This window comes from Mauremys mutica, chromosome 7 (assembly GCF_020497125.1).
Source record: "Mauremys mutica isolate MM-2020 ecotype Southern chromosome 7, ASM2049712v1, whole genome shotgun sequence".
NCBI classification, from domain to species: domain Eukaryota; kingdom Metazoa; phylum Chordata; order Testudines; family Geoemydidae; genus Mauremys; species Mauremys mutica.
Genome location: NC_059078.1, coordinates 123,280,952 through 123,298,110, shown reverse-complemented (window position 1 = coordinate 123,298,110; position 17,159 = coordinate 123,280,952). Strand labels below are relative to the sequence as shown.

General features: G+C 46.6%; 1 protein-coding gene across 2 annotated transcripts in view; it reads left to right on the top strand.

Moving 5' to 3' along the window:
* The window catches only part of SORCS3 (sortilin related VPS10 domain containing receptor 3), a 465,994-nt gene that overhangs the window by 18,995 nt on the left and 429,840 nt on the right, over positions 1 to 17,159 (top strand). Inside the window, exon 1 of one of the 2 annotated variants that reach the window (XM_045025356.1) lies at positions 5,669 to 5,773. The exons of the other annotated variant lie outside the window; for it this stretch is intronic. The gene's annotated coding sequence lies outside the window, so the exon portion shown is untranslated. Of the gene's footprint in view, positions 1 to 5,668; positions 5,774 to 17,159 lie in introns of those variants that run through there. 2 annotated transcript variants of the gene reach the window in all.

Below are 17,159 nucleotides of genomic sequence, written 5' to 3'. Positions count from 1 at the left end.
GGTCAATTTGCACCTTAGGTCTCTCACCAAAGGCCACGTAGGAAGTCAGTGCTATAATAAACTAAGTAAAGGCTTATTAACCAGGAAAAAGTTATTTACAAGGTTAAAACGGATAAACATACACCCCCAAATGAGTTGCAGTCTTGTGTTTCAGATAGTGATAAAGCTTCTGAAATATACCAGCTCTAGTCTCCTGCTTCTGTTTAGGAATGTTTGCCTCCTAGAATCCAAACAGCATAAAAAGACCCCAAATCCTTCTCCTCAGGGATTTTTAGCCTCACCTCATTAGAGTCCAAGCTGATGGGACAAGCCTTCTGCATGTAACTTCTTTGTAGGTGGGTGTGAGAAGCAACTGACAGAGTCTGTGTTCCACTATGGACCATTTGAATTCAATAGCCCTTCCCGATGGGCAGGAGATTACACCTTCTGTATCCATCCAGCATTTTGCATTAGGTGGAATTTTGGTTTTTTTCCCTCTCATTTGAGTTACGTAGATTCGGAACAAACATTTTACAGCTACAGAGCAAACACTTAAGTATTGCCTTTCTAGAATGGGATACGGATATTATAAGTAGGATTAATACGTAGAATCATCGGACTGGAAGGGACCTCGAGAGGTCATCTAGTCCAGTCCCCTGCATTCATGGTGCACACATGCTGCATCCCACAAGCATTCTATAGAATCTCAACACTAGACCTATTCTTAACACTAATGTATTTTAACTATACCAACCACCAGGTGAGCTGGACTGCCAGTGTCACATTTATAGTATTACCCATTTCTCTCTATTTTTGAAGTACAAATTATTGTACTGTGCTCTAAATCCTACTGGATTATGCTGTACAAGTGGCTATAATGTAAGTGAGCGTTGTCCCCATTTTACACATGGGGAAATTGAAGCACCAATAGGTTTAAGGCCCCGATTCAGCCAAGCATTTACGGCCACGTTTTAGTCCATTGGCTTTAATGGGACTTAAGCATGTGCTTTGCTTTATTAGGGGAAATAAATACATACTTAAATGCAGGGCCGGCTCCAGACCCCAGCGCGCCAAGCACGTGCTTGGGGCGGCATGCCGCGGGGGGCGCGCTGCCGGTCGCCGGGAGGGCGGCAGGTGGCTCCGGTAGACTTCCTGCAGACGTGCCTGCGGAGGGTCTGCTGGTCCCGCGGCTCCAGTGGACCTCCTGCAGGCATGCCTGTGGAGGGTCCGCCGGAGCCGCGGGATCGGCGGACCCTCCGCAGGCACATCTGCAGGAGATCCACCGGAGCCGCGGGACCGGCGACCGCCAGAGTGCCCCCAGTGGCGTGCCGCCGTGCTTGGGGGGTGAAATTCCTAGAGCCGCCCCTGCTTAAATGCGTTGCAGAACTGAGGCCTGAGCAATTTGTTCCAAGCCACACAGCCAGTTATTGTCAGAGCTGGCCTTAAACTTCAGAATTTCCTGGCTCCTAAACCTGAGCTCATCTGAATCTGCTTGAGGTTGTCAAACTTTGTATCGTGTTGAGCGTAAAATGAGATTGTTGTGTGGACCCCCCAGCCACAATGGAATAACACCCCATTGACAGCTACAGCCATTGCTTACGGGGCCAAGTCAGATTAGGCAAGCAGCTCATGTATATGTAATTGTGTTTAAGTGGTTTTTAAACTCATTGATAAATAGTAACTGTGCTCTGCAGGGTGGCTCTCCATTTAGGGTGACCAGATGTCCCGATTTTATAGGGACAGTCCCGATAGTTGGGGCTTTGTCTTACATAGGTGTCTATTACCCCACCCTAGTGCCGATTTTTCACACCTGCTCTCTGGTCACCCTATTTCCATTGCACCTCCCCCTGCCGAGGGCGTTCTGCTTAGCTAGCTGAAAACAAGCGCGGTCAGCCCCCGATGACCATTCAGCTCTCCAGGGCACCCTGGTTTGGGAGCTGCTTTGTTTCCAGACGTCTCTTCCTGGTGGGTTGTGTCAAAACCGTTCCTTGGTTAAAGCAAAACCTAAATGTTGAAAAGCTGCCCCAGTCACTGTGTAGGTCAGCGCTCTGTGTGAAGACAGGCAGCGTTTCCTCCTGCTCACAGTGCCGGTCAAGGACCTCCAGACACCCCTAGATTTGCAGGGCAGTGTTCTTGAGGATGCCTTTTTCGCTCACCAGGTGCCTAATAGGAAATCAAAGTATTATTCCTGGGGTTCTAAAAAAAGCAGGCAGTTTACTATAGCAAATCATTCCTTTTAAAAGTCATTCATCATGTTGGCCTTGAGCTGAGGCTGTTAACTAACACACACAAACTATTGCTAATGGTGGATTTCTTGGCGCAGGGGATGGGGAAAGCACTGTCTCAGGATTTCTGTTCAGCACCCTCACAGTTCTATACACTGGGATAATTGTTCTGAAGCACTAAAGGTGCTGATGGGCCAGGACTTGCCTTTCCAATTATTTGGATTTCGTTCTTCGTTATGAAACTGCAGCACCTGTGCTCTCCTCAGTCTTGTCCTAGAAAATTTGCCTAGACAGAACCATAATTTGATGAAGCCAAGATCCAGGAGCTTGGTTGTGATCTCACTGACACCAGGGTAAACCTGGAATAATTGCTCCAGTCAGTGAAAATTAAAAGCTGGTGAGATCAAACTCAGACCCTAGAGACTTTTTCAGGCATGCTAGATGGCTCAGGCAAGCTGGGGATTGAATGAGGTGCTGCCCATCATTAGGCTGCTGGTTGAATCTCAGTGTTTCATAGTAGGTAGAGCTGATTAGAAAACAATTTTCCATCCCACAACACATTGTGATTAAAAAAAAAATCAACCTAAAATTGAGCCAAAATACCTACATTTTGAAAGGTTTATTTTGTGAGATGACATTCCAAAACAAAACTAATTCAGAACATTTCATTTTGATTTTTGACCCTTTCTTTGTTAAATTTTGTATATAAAAATTTGAAATGAAAAGTTGTTTTGAAATGGAAAATCAAAAGCCTCTTTCCGGATGTCTTTCAAACAGAATGTAGTCAAAATTTGATACGGTTTTGTGGAAATTTTTCATTTTGTCAGCATGGCATTTTCAAATGAAAACATTTCATCAAAACAGTTTCAAACTACTCTAAAAGTTGACAAGAGTCAGAAAAAAGACATTGGTAATTAACCTAGGGTGACCAGATAGCAAGTGTGAACAATCGGGACTGGGACGGTTAGGGTTAGGGTTATAAGACAAAGCCCCTAATATCAGGACATCTGGTCACTTTAAATTAACCAGAATAAACATAAGTCTACTGAGGTGCCTGGTACATCAGAAAACTGTCTCCTGAAAGGGACTTGGCAACCCAAGGAGACAGCAATTATTTAAACAGCATTCAGAGTTCTGAGAACTGGGCAGTTCAAAAATGGCTCTTGGGCCTCACTTTATGTTGTCATCAAAACCTGACCTATGAGGAAAGCTTAAAAAAACTGGGCATGTTTAATCTTGAGAAAAGAAACCGAGGTGTGTGTGTGTGTGTGGGGGGAAACAAATCTTCAAACATGTTAAGGGCTGTTATAAAGAGCCATGTCCGCTGAAGGTAGGACAAGAAGTAATCGGCTTAATCTGCAGCAAGGGAGAGCTAGGTTAGGTATTACGAAAAAACTTTCTAACTATAAGAATAGTTAAAGGTGGGATCAGGTCACCTAGGGAGGTGGTGGAATCCCTATCACTGGAGTTTTTAAAGAACAGGTTAGACAGACAGGGATGGTCTAGGTTTACTTGGTCCTGCCTCACCACAGGGGGATGGAGTAGATGACCTCTTGAGGTCCCCTGCAGCCCTGCATCTCTATGATGATCTGAGCCTATGATGCTGACTATTGCTGTCAAGTGGCTTCCCTGGCTCTGAACAACATCTTGTTTGCTGGGGTTTGACTGCAGCACTGTCTGGCTCTGGCTATGCTAATCCTGGCATCTGGTCATAGCTGGGCTGGTAGGACACTCCGCGCCCAACTATCCATCTGCTTGCTCCCCTGAGCAGCAAATCTTGCTCCCGCTGCACCTCTGTGAATGCTGACCAAAGCCCATGGAATTCAATGGGAGCTTCTCCATTGATTTCCATGGGCTTTGATCCTGACTAGATTTAGTATCCTTAGCTACTGAGTGTGAATGAGTTAGGGTGAGTGAAATACACGGAGATCCCTGGCTAGAGGGTGCTGTTACGGTGGGTGTATTATTGTGAATCCCTTTTAATTCTTCTCTTTGCTGTTTAAGTAGCCCTATGTTTTGCTACTGCTTGTTATATAGGGCCTGATCCAAAGTCCAGTTAAATCTATGGGAGTCTTTACATTGACTTCAGTGAGTTTTGGATTCAGGCCCATATAGTTCAATTATAATTTGTTCTATTACAGGTATATATTGTAATATAGGAAATTGCACAATAAAACACAGAATAGAGTACATCACTACATGATTTTGGCTTTGCTCCCAAATGAGTCCATTATCAAGTCTCATGCTTCAGAGTCTACGCTGATCAGTGAGTGGTGGTGGGGGTGTCAAGAAATACTATTTTTCTACTGTTGATGGTGGTGATGGGGCAATTGAAATGCATATTTGGCTAGGTACTCAAGAGCTGGGGGAATGAACAGGGAATCTATTCCTTATCTCTACCATAGACTTCTCTGTGACAGTGAATGAGTCCATTCATCACTCTGTGCCTCAGTTTCCTTGTCCGTATAATGGGGATAAAAATGTTTACATACTCTTATTTCAGGGCACTGAGATCTATGAGGAGAAAGCTATATATAGGGCCTGATGCAGGCCCAAAATTAGCAATATCATGCATGCTTAGCATTAAGTACATGAGTTCTCATTGACATCAATGGATCTGTTTATACACTTAAAATTAGGCATGTGCTCAAGTACTACACCTGGGGGCAAAAATCACCAAATTATTTCTTTGCAAGAAACTTTTGAAAATTTTAGTTTTTATGAAAAGCCACAACTAAACATTGAAAAGTACTTGGGTTTTCAAAAATGGTTTTCAGTTTAAATTTTTCGTGTAAAAATGTTCAGGATTTGAAAAGTGAAATTTTTAAAAATGTAAACAGACTATTTTTAGCAAAGTTCAGTTTTTCATTTTGAAATTGGAAAATTTTGATTAAAACAAATTCTGTAATATATATATATATATATATATTGCTCAAAGCCGTTTTTCACCCCAAAATAAGTTTCAGTGAAAAACTGCAACCAGTTGTGCTAAATAACCTTGCTAAAATGGGGCTGGAAGGTCCTTTGAAATCCAGGGGAGTCCTACCATTGTCTTCAATGGGCATTGGATCACTGTGCATGGCCTGATCCATACAGAGCAGGCAGTGTGTCATAGTGGATAGCACACTAGCTTGGGATACAGGAGATCTGGGTTCTATTTCTGCCTTGGTAAATGACTTGCTGGGTGAACTAGGGCAAGTCACTTGACTTCCCTATGCTTCAGTTTCCCTATCTGTAAAATGGGGTGTCATGGTGCAGTTGCCCCACCTGTAAGGTGAGTCAGGGCCCTCTCTACACATGATGGGCTTCTTTATGGAGAATGAACCCATCTTGGCCCACCTGTAAGTATTTAACTGCCTAGGTGGCTGTTTGGCAGTTAACTAATTAAAGAACACCTGGGCCCAATAAAAGGTTGCCAGAAGTCAGGGGAGACTACTCCTAGAGAGAGGAGGTTTCTCAGGGAAAGAGCCCTTGAGGAACAGAGCAGGAGAACTTCCAAGAAGGACCTCCCTGGGGATAGTATGCACACCTTTATCTGGTTACCTCCTGATGGGAAAACACTCTAAGAAGTAAGTGTTGATGTTACATCTTGTACTAAGATGCTTTTTCTTTGTCATCCTTCTGTGGTGAATCAGGAGTTGGTAGCAGGCAATGCTGTGATGTCCTCTTGGATCCTACATTCCTAATCTTTCCCCAGGTCTTGTCTGTGCAGCATAACAAAGTTCTGAATGTCCCCAGCCAGCCTGTGGCTACTCAGTCAGCCCACAGGGATTTGTGGTCTAATAGCTGCTACATAAACATTACAGTGAGAACTCAATTTCTGATACAATATTTAAAGTGTAATTTAATCTCAAACATGGGCAAAGTGCAGGACTAGGGATTTTTTTTGGAGTGGGGAGTCCTCTCTGGTTATGTAAAATGAATTAGTTCTGATGAAATATTTAGCCTTTAAACAACAAATTGAAAATATGGTGAATTGCATTTTATTTATTAATGGCTTTGCAAGGAGATTTGCAGGGAGTTCTGCAGAAGTGTTGCGTTGTGCTATTGCAAAATATAGTAATGACTGTAATATTGTGATGAATTATTAATAGGCGCTGTGCCTGCAGGAGTACATAGGTGACAGATTTCAAAATTGCTTTTTGGTTTGGGAGGGGAACGTGGCGTGGTGTGGTGTTCTGTCAGGATTTTGGCTTTGTGTGGATGGTTTTTGTTTGTTTTTAAAGCAAGGACAAAATAAGTGTAGGCAACCTGACGTTGTTTTGTTTTTTCACCTGCCTTCCCCCGCCCTCCCCTCCCCCCCAAAGTATGCCTGAGAAACAATTAAAAGGGGCTGATTGCCTCAACACTATTCCTCTTCCTCTACTGCAGCTAAATCTGATTGCAAAACAAGTGTAGTTAATACTCTGATGGAGCAGTCCCCCCCACACGCTAGAGTTGCCAACCCTCCTGGATTGTCCTGGAGTCTAAAGATTGTCATATGATGCAACCTCCAGGAATACATCCAGCCAAAATTGGCAACCCTCCCCCAGCCCCCACAATCCTCTATCTTCCTTGCTCAGTGGTGAGGCTGCTGCTATGTTATAAAGAGGTGGTGCATATTTTCTGTGCTGCTGTGTGCATGCTCCGTTCTGTGATGCAGTAGCGTAATGGTACAGTGTAGGTGAGCAGAGACTACCTTATGCTCCTGCAGCTGACCTCACCTGTGGCTTCCTGACATCAAAATAGATTTGGGCCCTTCTGGGAGAAGGACTATCTCTCTTTTTTTACTACTCTTTTGACCAGTGTGAAACCTAATGGGATCCTGTCCAGGAACCCTTGGTTGCTACTGGGAGCAGAAGTCCCATCACTTGGGTCATTTAGAGACGGGACACCAGCTATATTGTAGGAACAATTCTGAACTCTTTGTGGGAAAGGGCAAGGTTGCCTTAACTCTATTAGCTGGAACTTGGATGTTGGTAAACTGGAGTGGGCTCAGAAGAGCCACAAGAATGATCTAAAAGATTAGACAACCTGCCTTAGAGTGATACTCAGGAAGCTCAATCTATTGACAAAGAAGAGGTCAAGGGATGAGTTGTTTAGTCTACTAGTATCTACATGGAGGATAAATATTTAATAATGCACTCCTCAATCTAGCAGAGATGGGTGTAACACTGGCTAATGGCTGGAAGTCGAAGCTAGACTAATTCAGACTGGAAATAATGCATGAGCTTTTAACAACAAGAGTAATTAGCCAGTGGAACAACTTACCAAGGTTTGTGGTGGATTGTCCATCACTGACAACTTCTAAACCTAGTTTGGTTGTTTACAAGATCTTCCCTAGGAACTATTTGGGGGAAGTTCTTTGGCCTGTGTTATACAGGAGGTCAGACCAGATGATCACAACAGTGCCTTCTGGCCTGGGAATCTCAATCTGATTCTGATACTATTACTCACCATGAAAGTACCTTACTCTGAGAGGTCTGACTGAATTTGATGGAACCACTTGTGGAGCAAGGTGCTATCACCATGAGCAAAAGGTATCCGAATCTGGCCCTGTGATTCCAGTATTAAAACTCAGTCACATCCTCAGGGAATATTATTTTATTTATTAATCTATTTTATTGATTTGTATTCCTGGAGCACCTACAGGCCCAGTGGTGGACCAGGACCCAATTGTGCTTGGTGCTGCACAAACACAGAACAAAAAGATGATCCCTGCCCCAGGGGGGCTTACAACAGCACTGCCTCTGCCTCTCCCATTCGCAGCTGCATGACGCAGGTGTGTAAGTTTTGGGGAAAGGAAGGTGTGGTGATGTGCCTCACTTTTAGCAGGAAAGAAGTAATAAGAGGGATGCAGTGGCCTCAAAAGGTAGCTGAGACCTCAAAACACTGTGAAGCACTTGGGGAGGGGGGTTAAGATGGGCCAACTCTTGCTCTGATTTGCACTGGTGAAAATTTGGAATGACGCCATTGATCTTAGTGGGATTTCAGAGGGGCAGCTGGGAGATTTTGACCCTACATCCCATCTTTGCTGGCGGCAACTCTTGTTTCTAGGTTTTTTCCCTAGTCCAGACTCCCCCAGCACAGGCGGGAAGGACTAGACGAATTCTTGTGGTCCCTTCCCTATATTCTACCATTTGTTTCTTAGGATTTAACCTGCTCGTTCTGTGCTAGGTCACCTGAGTCCACCAGGGGCCCAACATTGCCAGCCAGAGTGGGAAAGATGCTCAGACATAACCAAGACTGGTGCCAGAGCAAAACCGTAAGGTGGGGCAAGGCCTCATGGTACGATGGCATCTCAATGAATTGCCCTGTGGTGTTCAGTGCAGGGGGTGGATGACCTTGCAGGGAGCATGAGCAATGAGCTAGAGCCAGGGCCGCCCAGAGGGGGCGGGGCAAGAGGGGCAATTTGCCCCAGGCCCCAAGCCCCACAGGGGCCCCCACCAGAGTTTTTCGGGGGCCCTGGAGCGGGGTCCCTCACTCGCTCCGGGATGCCCGGCAAACTCTTGTGCGGGGCCAGGCGCAGGAGCTTCTGCCGCTCCCGGTCTTCGCCGGCAGGGGGTCCTTTCGCTCTGGGGCGGAAGGACCCCCCGCTGGCGAATTACCGCCGAAGACGGTGCGGGACCCGCCGCCGAAGTTCAGCTCGGTCTTCGGCGGTAATTCGGCGGCGGGGGGCCCTTCCGTTCCGGGACCCACCGCCGAAGTGCCCCGAAGACCCGCGGCGGGCCCCCCCTCCGCCGAATTACCGCCGAAGACTGGGCTGCGTTTCGGCGGCGAGTCCCGCTTCGGCGGTAATTCGGTGGCGGGGAGGCCCCGCCGCGGGTCTTCGGGGCACTTCGGCGGCGGGTCCAGGAACGGAAGGGCCCCCCGGGCCCCTGGAAGACCCCGGGCCCCTGGAAGACCCCGGGCCCCTGGAATTCTCTGGGCGGCCCTGGCTAGAGCAGAGCGTGCCCTATGGGGTGGAATTTTCTCCTTTGGCCTGTCCCTAATGGCAGTGGGAGTTGTAGTGAGTTTCTCATCTGATCTCAGGATCAGGCCCTTAGTTCCCAGTTATGCACCCCTCCCCTTGCTGCCTTTCACAACTGTGGTTGGTCTCAACCCACAGGAACCAGCGGGTTCTGCTGTACACTGTGTGGGGGGCGGGGAATCCCTTGTACCTGGTGAAACTCTGCTGTTGGTGGAGCAGTGGGGTGCAGCTCTATGGAGGGTGGTGCAGGCAAGGGGTAGGGCTGGAGGCTCCCCCACTACATGTACTTGGGCCATAAGGTTTTACTCCAGGCCTGAGGGTTAGATGCCATGGTGAGGGTTGCCAGGGGAAACCAGACAGGTTGGAGCAGCAGCTGTGGAGAAGCTTAGCTCCAGCTCCATGGACCAGGAGGGAGGGCAACTCATTGCTTTGCTTTTGCCCAGAGCCTTGCTGAGTTAGTCTGGCTGCACTCAGTAAAGAACAGAGCTGCCCATCTACTCTGTGGTGGTTCCCTCCTGGAGCCTGTTACACCTGTGCTCTGCAGCCTGCACTAGCTTCCAGCTGGTCCCCGGGTTCAATCCAAGGGGTTGGATTTGGGGAGCATTACCAGGATCGACACCAGCTAACCTTAGAGGCTGCCAGTCTCCCATGCCCCATCCTGGTGACTGAGATCAGAGGGGGTGATGTGTCTGGTGTTGCTTTCTATTCATTAATGTGCCCTTACGTTGTACCTGAATACGTTCTATAATTGTACTGAAACACCACCCACTTAAATAATAAATGCAGCAGGTAGAGATTGTCAGCCAAATTCTGACAGGTGCATCCTGTTCTCGTCCCCTTGAAACCCAGGCTACAAGCCCTGTGTGAGAGAGGTGCTGCCATGGGGGAAATCTAGAGACAAGGGTGGGATTGTGTCTGAGCTCTGAACCAGACCTGCGATGTAGATTGTTTCTGCTTCTGGCTGGGGGCTGTGTGTAGGTGGGGGAGGATGCTGGCACAGAGAAATGCTACTTTTGCAGCTGGTGGGTGTGCCCATCAGGAGGTGGTTCTGACACTTTTCCTATGCAGGAGTAAGGAAAATAATATTTAAGAACCAATTAAAACAGGACCCCCAAAATTGCATGCTACAATCTCCTATGGACTCAGTCAAGACCCTGTGATCTTTGTTCATTCTAAATAATTCTACAGAGCTGTCCATCGAGCCTCACCACACTGCTCAGAGCTAGGCTGGTGGTATTCTCCCTGCCATTTTACAGAAGGGAAATCTGAGGCACGAGAGACTCTGCAGCTACATTTTTTTTCCAAAGTAGCCAGTGATTTGGGCAGCTACAACTTTGGGTGCCCAACTTGAACTAATTCTCCTGAGCCCCCATGGCTCTCATTGCCTTGAGCTGGAGTTGTGGAGCCCTGGGTGTCTCAAATTGGGCACCTTAATAATAATTAATAAAAAAAAAGTCACCCAAAGTCAGTGGCCAATTTTGGCCTAAGTAGCTTGTCCAGGAAGCTGGGGCAGAGTGGGAGCTAGAATCTGCAATCTCATGGGGGACGTCATCTTGGTCAGCTGACCAGACCCAAAGGGCCTGCCCCTAGAGAATCCATCTCAAATTTTACACGGAGCCCCATGCACACTGGGATGGGCCTTTGGGCGCTTAGGCGGGACTAGGCAAATGTTCATGCCCTGCATACGTGAGATCAGTAAAGCTCAGCTGTTTCTCTTGCTGTCATGTCTCAGAGCCTTGATCTAAGGAGTTCCCTAGGGCGCATGAGAACCAGCTCCCCTGATGCCCAGGTCTGCACCCTCCCAACAAGACCACCCACATGAATGGCTAATGCAGAGAGAAAGCAACACTAAGGAAAAAGTGTTTTTGATTCCTTCCCCCCCAGCCTTTTCGAATGAAGTAATAAGCTTAAGAGAAGCCCCCTTATTCTTGATTTGAGGTCTCAGTACAGGATGGTGGCAGTGGGTGAGCTATCGACTCTCTCCCCTCAGTCATCTAATAGGGTGACCAGATAGAAAATGTGAAAAATCAGGACGGGATGGGGGGTAATAGGAGCCTATATAAGAAAAGTTCCCAAATATTGGGACTGTTCCTATAAAATCGGGACATCTAGTCACCCTAGTCATCTAATGACCTTGCTCTGAAGCCCACAATGAATTCACTTGTCCAATTACCCCCTTCCTTTCTAGCAGGCCTTCTGTGGGTTGCCAGGCGTGCATATTTGTTATTAGCAATTAGTGTGTTTTGTTTTCTTCTGCCTGCTCCTTTCCTACTTTAGTTAATTTTACAACTGAGACAATCAACCCAAAGTCCAAAGAGTCTCTTCGGATTATTTTTTTTTCTGGTGTTTGAGATGGGCACTAGGATGCAGGAAATGTTTGGATGCACACTCATGCTGCCGGATAAATTAAGATCCCTATAAGGATGACTCAGTAGGAAGGAAAAAGCATCATCGGCGTGTCTTGGACAAGGGCTAAAAATCTCTAAACAGGCTTCTAGGGGAGGATCTCAGAATGGAAAGGATTTAAGGGTGATCCAACTAGGAGCAAATGCAATTGATTTTTTTTGGGGGGGGAATGTCCCTAATGCAATCACACAGCCATCTAGAGAACAGGGATCATTCTGATCCCACATACTCTGGATGTAAATCAGGAGTATCTCTGTTGAAAACAATGGAGTTACCCTAGCGTCACCCCAGTGTAAGTGACAGGGCCGGCTCCAGGCACCAGCAAAGGAAGGAACCAATTGAAAGGGGCGGCACGTCCGAGTAGTCGTCGGCAATTCGGCAGCGGGTCCCTCAGTCCCTCTTTCTCTTTGAGCTGCCGCTGAAGAGGAAGAGAGGGAGCGAAGGACCCGCCGCCAAATTGCCACAGAAGAATGAAGTGGCACGATTGAGCTGCCGCCGATCAGCTTACTTTTTTTTGTTTTTGTTTTTTTGTGTGGGGGTGGGGTGTGGTGGCAAAAAAAACTAGAGCCGGCCCTGGTAAGCGAGGACAGAATCAGATCTTTTTGCAGTGTGTGAATAAATCTTGGGAAAGGATGATGATCACTAATTCCTTTCCCTTCATTTCAGGTTTGAAAAAGGAAACAATAACATCCCTTCTCCTGACCTTTGAGCATGTAGATCCTAAACTGGTATGGAGCAGGTTTTAGACCAGCTTTGGAATGGGCCCTGTATCTGTACCCAGCTATAGTAATAATGATTATAGTAAAGCTACAGCTGAAACCTGTTCAGGTGGGAATGACTCCTCAGCCTTCTCCTGCAGATAACACCTTATTCCATGTAATCTGGATGAAAATAAATCCTTGGCCCGATCCTCCTCATTAAACCCAAACTACCTTGTCCCCTGTCCAAAATTCAGCAGGAAATAGAGCTAATCTACAGAGAGCTAAGGTTTGATAGTCTGGAAAAAGGGGCTTAAAAGGGTGTCGTTTTTTGTGCCAGCCCCAAGATGTGCCTTGCTACATGTATGTCCCATATATTGTGCTGGAAAGATGAAATAGCATACTCAGAGCACTGTACAAGCATTCATTTATTCACCACCTCTGGGAGGGCATTGTATTGACCCTGTCATGATCTGTGGAATCGCAGATCTTCTGAAGCAGGAGGCACTTGTAAAGAAACACAGCTACAGACACAAACAATGAGGCTTCCACACAACTTGAGTTCCAGCTTACTCTACTTTGTTTACCAAAGGCCATGCTCTGGAACTGTGGACAGCATACAGAGACCTCTAATGGCTAAATAACACATTGCAATTAAGCACATTATTACAGCATTTACAGGTGGGGAAGCTGTGACAAAGGTTAAGGCCAACATTGTCAAATCTGGGTGCCTAAGCTTAGCTGCAGCTCCTAGTTACTGTAGTGGGAGTTTTGCCTGAGCAAAGCCTGTGGTCCTGTTAGGTTTATGTATTCAGGAGCCTTCCCCATCCTGATTGAGCCTGCACATGAGTTGTCATTGCTTGACTAAGACCTCTTCATACAATTCTGGTGCTGACACAGTTTATTGACTTGGAGACTAAACTGGTGTCACTGGGAGACTGAGACAGGGCAGAGAAAGGCCTGTGGTGGTGAGCCCTGAATCAGGACTTTCCCGAAGGCTTTCCACTCTACAGCTTTCAGGAGACTCAGTTTCCAGAGTTGAACCTGCAACCTCTTGTGCTTAACAATGAGAATCCAGGTAAGGGTTTTCCCAACCAGCAAATGGCCCTCTGCTTGCTCTTTCGTATGGGCTCTGTGTTGCATACAATTTCATCCCAAACTAATACATTTTCTGAGACCATTGGGCTCCCAGATGCTCTTATAATTCTGAGCCACCGGCCCAGTGGGAAATTGAGACCATGCTTGCCTGTCTGACATGTGAACGGGACACAATCCCCAGGAGCGTTATCTGGCTTCCTTAGCTTGGGAAGTATAGAGAATTCTGGGGCAACCCCAGAGCCTGTTGGGGATGGCAGGGTTGGTCAGAGCAGTTTGTGACCCTTTCCAGATGAATTCGGAGGCTGAGGTTATTCCAGGCCTGTCTTCCTCACTAGTTCATTAGTTAGCACCTTCCACCTGGGACAGATTTCTCAGTTACAGGCAAACCCCAGTGCAGTGGATCCTAGCAGGCCCCCAGAGAATGCAGCTGGAGTTACTTGCACTTCATGCGAATGAAGCACCTTAATATCTTTCCTCCCCCCAGCAGCTTGAAGGAAATGTGCTAATGAGAAATGGAGTCTGCAAGAAGAGAACCTGAATCCCAAATGCATAGAGATTAAAATTTGCTCTCTTGTACATTGCTGTGTGTGTATGACCACAGCTGTTGATAAGGTTTGAACTGGCAGCCTTAAGCTCCTTACCCAACAGAGCAGCTCCACTAGTTATTTATTAGCAGTAGGCTGTTGTAGTCACTGGGATCAGTCCTGAGAGGGTGACATGATCCCAAGTGCTATGTCAGGGTAGTACTTTGGCAGCCTTGCTACCGTGAAATTAAATGAACAATTAGGGCTGTGCAGAAATAGGGAATGTTTTTCCATGAAATTTCATGGAAAAATATTTCCAGCTTCCTTCAGAGCTCTCTGGTTTCTCCAGAATTGTGCTTGTCACAGACAGGCGAGGGAGAGTTTGGAACGTCCCATTTCATCATGCAAAGTGATCTGTGCCACGACAGAATTTCGAGTTTCAATGAAGCCCGAGAGTCCCCTCAAACAAGGCCAAGCTTTGAATGAAACAACTATTTTCAATCACGAATGGGTCGTGGTTTTGAGTGAACCTGGGCCAGTTTGAGGAAATTAAAATGAAATGCAGAAGTCTCCGTTTTTGAGGCTTTGGGATTTCATTAAATGTATTTTGCACGGCCCTCCTGGCTATGCCTCTACACCGCAGTGATGGGCACAGGATAAGAACCTAGCCACTCTACCACTGCCATTGCACACGTCTGAGTCACGCTTTTCTGTGGCTATTGGAAAGTAAAGGATCATGAAACAGCATGGTATTTCCTTTCTAAGTGAGAGATTCCACAGCTTCTGGTGTCACAGCTTCTGTGCAAATGGCCCTGCACAATCAGGAACCATAAATTGAATTTTTTATTGTCTCTGATGAAAATCCCACCTGTTTTACTTGCCTCTGTGGGGGGGAGAAGTGTACTGCTAGCTATGCTGCTGGAAATCTGGTGTAAACCCACTGATATCAACTGTGTTACTCCTGATTTACACTGGGGTCCCTGAGAGCTGTGGGTCTGTGGGACAGCAGGGTGCTCAGCCTCACCAAAGAAATGGATTTGGCTGGAAATTCTTGCTTTACGTTTTGAGATGTGCCTGTCTCCACTCCGAGCCAGGGGGAGGGGAGAACAGTATGGAATGAGACCCGTTCCAGTGAAGAAAATCGAATCTCTTATTTAACCTTCAGGTCTTGGCTTAGACAGCCCCGCTCTTGTAGTGAAAGCACAAAGGGAAAACGGCTTTATCTCCTCTTGGATGAGCTGCTGAGGGGAATCTTGAATTGTTCGGAAATTCAGTTTGTGTCAGCTTACTGTCCACTTCTCTTCCTCTGCCTGCCAGGTTCCAGTCAAGGGGAACAAGGCTGTCTGGAAGGTTGGGGGAGTAGGCGGCAAAGGATCCAAGTGCAGCAGATTGCAAGGGCCCAGGTTTACTTAAAGGGCTGATGATGATAGACCCCAGCTATCATCCCACCTGCTAGATACTGTGTAGTCATTTCTGGGGCTGGTGCAGCTGCTGCCACCTGGGGCCTCATGCAGTGGCTGGTGTCAGTCTGTTTGGAACGAGGACTTCTGAGGGATGGTGGGATTAGTCATTTAACTCTAGGTTGCTGGTTCAAATCCAGCTGCAGGGGCTACATACTTTCCTTGGGTTTGTTATTCCTTCTTAGAGGCTGAGTCACACTAGCAATTAATCTGCTGCCCTCTCAACCCCATGACCAAGTATCCACTGCCCCTAGTGCTTGGCAGGAGAGTGTCCAAACTGGAAGGATGGTATAGTGGTTAGGGCGTTAGCTTGGACGCTAGGAGAAGTGGGTTTAACTCCTTGCTCTGCCACATACTCCTTCTGTGAACTTGGGTTAGTCACTTAGCTTCTCTGTCTCAGTTCCTCATGGGAATAATTTTTCCATGCCACACAGGTCGATGAAGGATATCGAGGCATTCACATATAAGGGTAACTGGGGTGCATGGAGAAATACACAAGAAAATGGGCAGATGGAGGGGGGGGATGTGCAACTTGCCATGCAACCTGGATGCAGAGGTAAGAGCTCTTGGATAGACCAGGTTAGATCTGGGCAAAGTTTTGTTCCTCCCACTTTCCGCCCTGGAGCTTTTTAAAATGAAAAATGTGCATTTGCATCTTGTGAATTCGAATCTGTTCTGCTAAATTGTTTTGGCTGAAAGAAACCTAAAAAAAAAAATTCAGACACTTTCAAAATGATTTTCTTTTTCAGTTTGAGGCAGCTTTTTGTTTCCGAGTGTCTTTAACTTCATTTAAAAGAAAAAAGATGCTCAAACTGAAATGAAAAGTTTGGATTTTTGTCAAAACAAAACCTTTTGTTTGACCCAAAATGACTTTTTGATTTGCCAAAAAGTTCCATTTTTGGTTCAATCGGATACGCCTCTTCCATTTTTTTCAAAACGGCCAGTGAACTGAAATAGCCATCATTGGCACAGCTGTAGGACACTATTACTCCTTAGCAACAGCTATTAGGGGCTTATGGGAAGTGGAGCCTGGCTCCTTTTCTGAGGCTGGCTTTCAGAAGGGGGCTATCTGTTGCATGATACCTGAGTTCTGGCACAGCCCCTGTGCTTTCGACCATTTGCAAAGGAGCAATAATTGCAGGGTTGCTTTGAAAAACTGAAATTGAAGGAGTAGGTGGCACTTGCTCATGGGCTACCCAGCTGCACTCAAGTTGTGGAGAGGATGCCGGGCTCTCTGTGCTGGGAGAAATGGCTTTCATAGCCAACTGGAGAATATAGCAATGGGGTGGGGGTTTTCCCAGCAGAGTGCAAGGGGTAGCATTGCAGAATGGGCTGTTTGAATCCTTTTTATAGAAGACGTCATCTGTCTCTGGCCAACAGGGAGTATCAGGATGAATGGGCAGCATTTTTTTCAACCCTTTTTCCTAGGGTTGAAAAAGATGCATCAAGGAACACGATGCAGCAGCAGCTGGACAGTTGTGACCTTGTATGTTTGTACAGCACCTGACACAATAGGGGCACAAGCTTGGTTTTGGGGCCTCTAGGTGCTACCGCAATATAAACAATGATGATGAGTATTTATCTTTCCCTCTCCCCTTTGTGAGTTGGAGCCACTCATTTGCTGAAGGGGTTGGTGTTTTCACTGTGTTTTTATCTGTCTCTCTGACCTGTCTAATAGACATCTGTAAAGCGAGCATTACCACAGAGCCTGGGAGCTTGCTTTGCTTTACTATCAATAACAAGCGAATCCTGCAATTCATACTCTAGTTCCTACTCCGAGGTACCCCTGTCAGCTTGGAGTTGGCTAGAGGGAGCGCTAA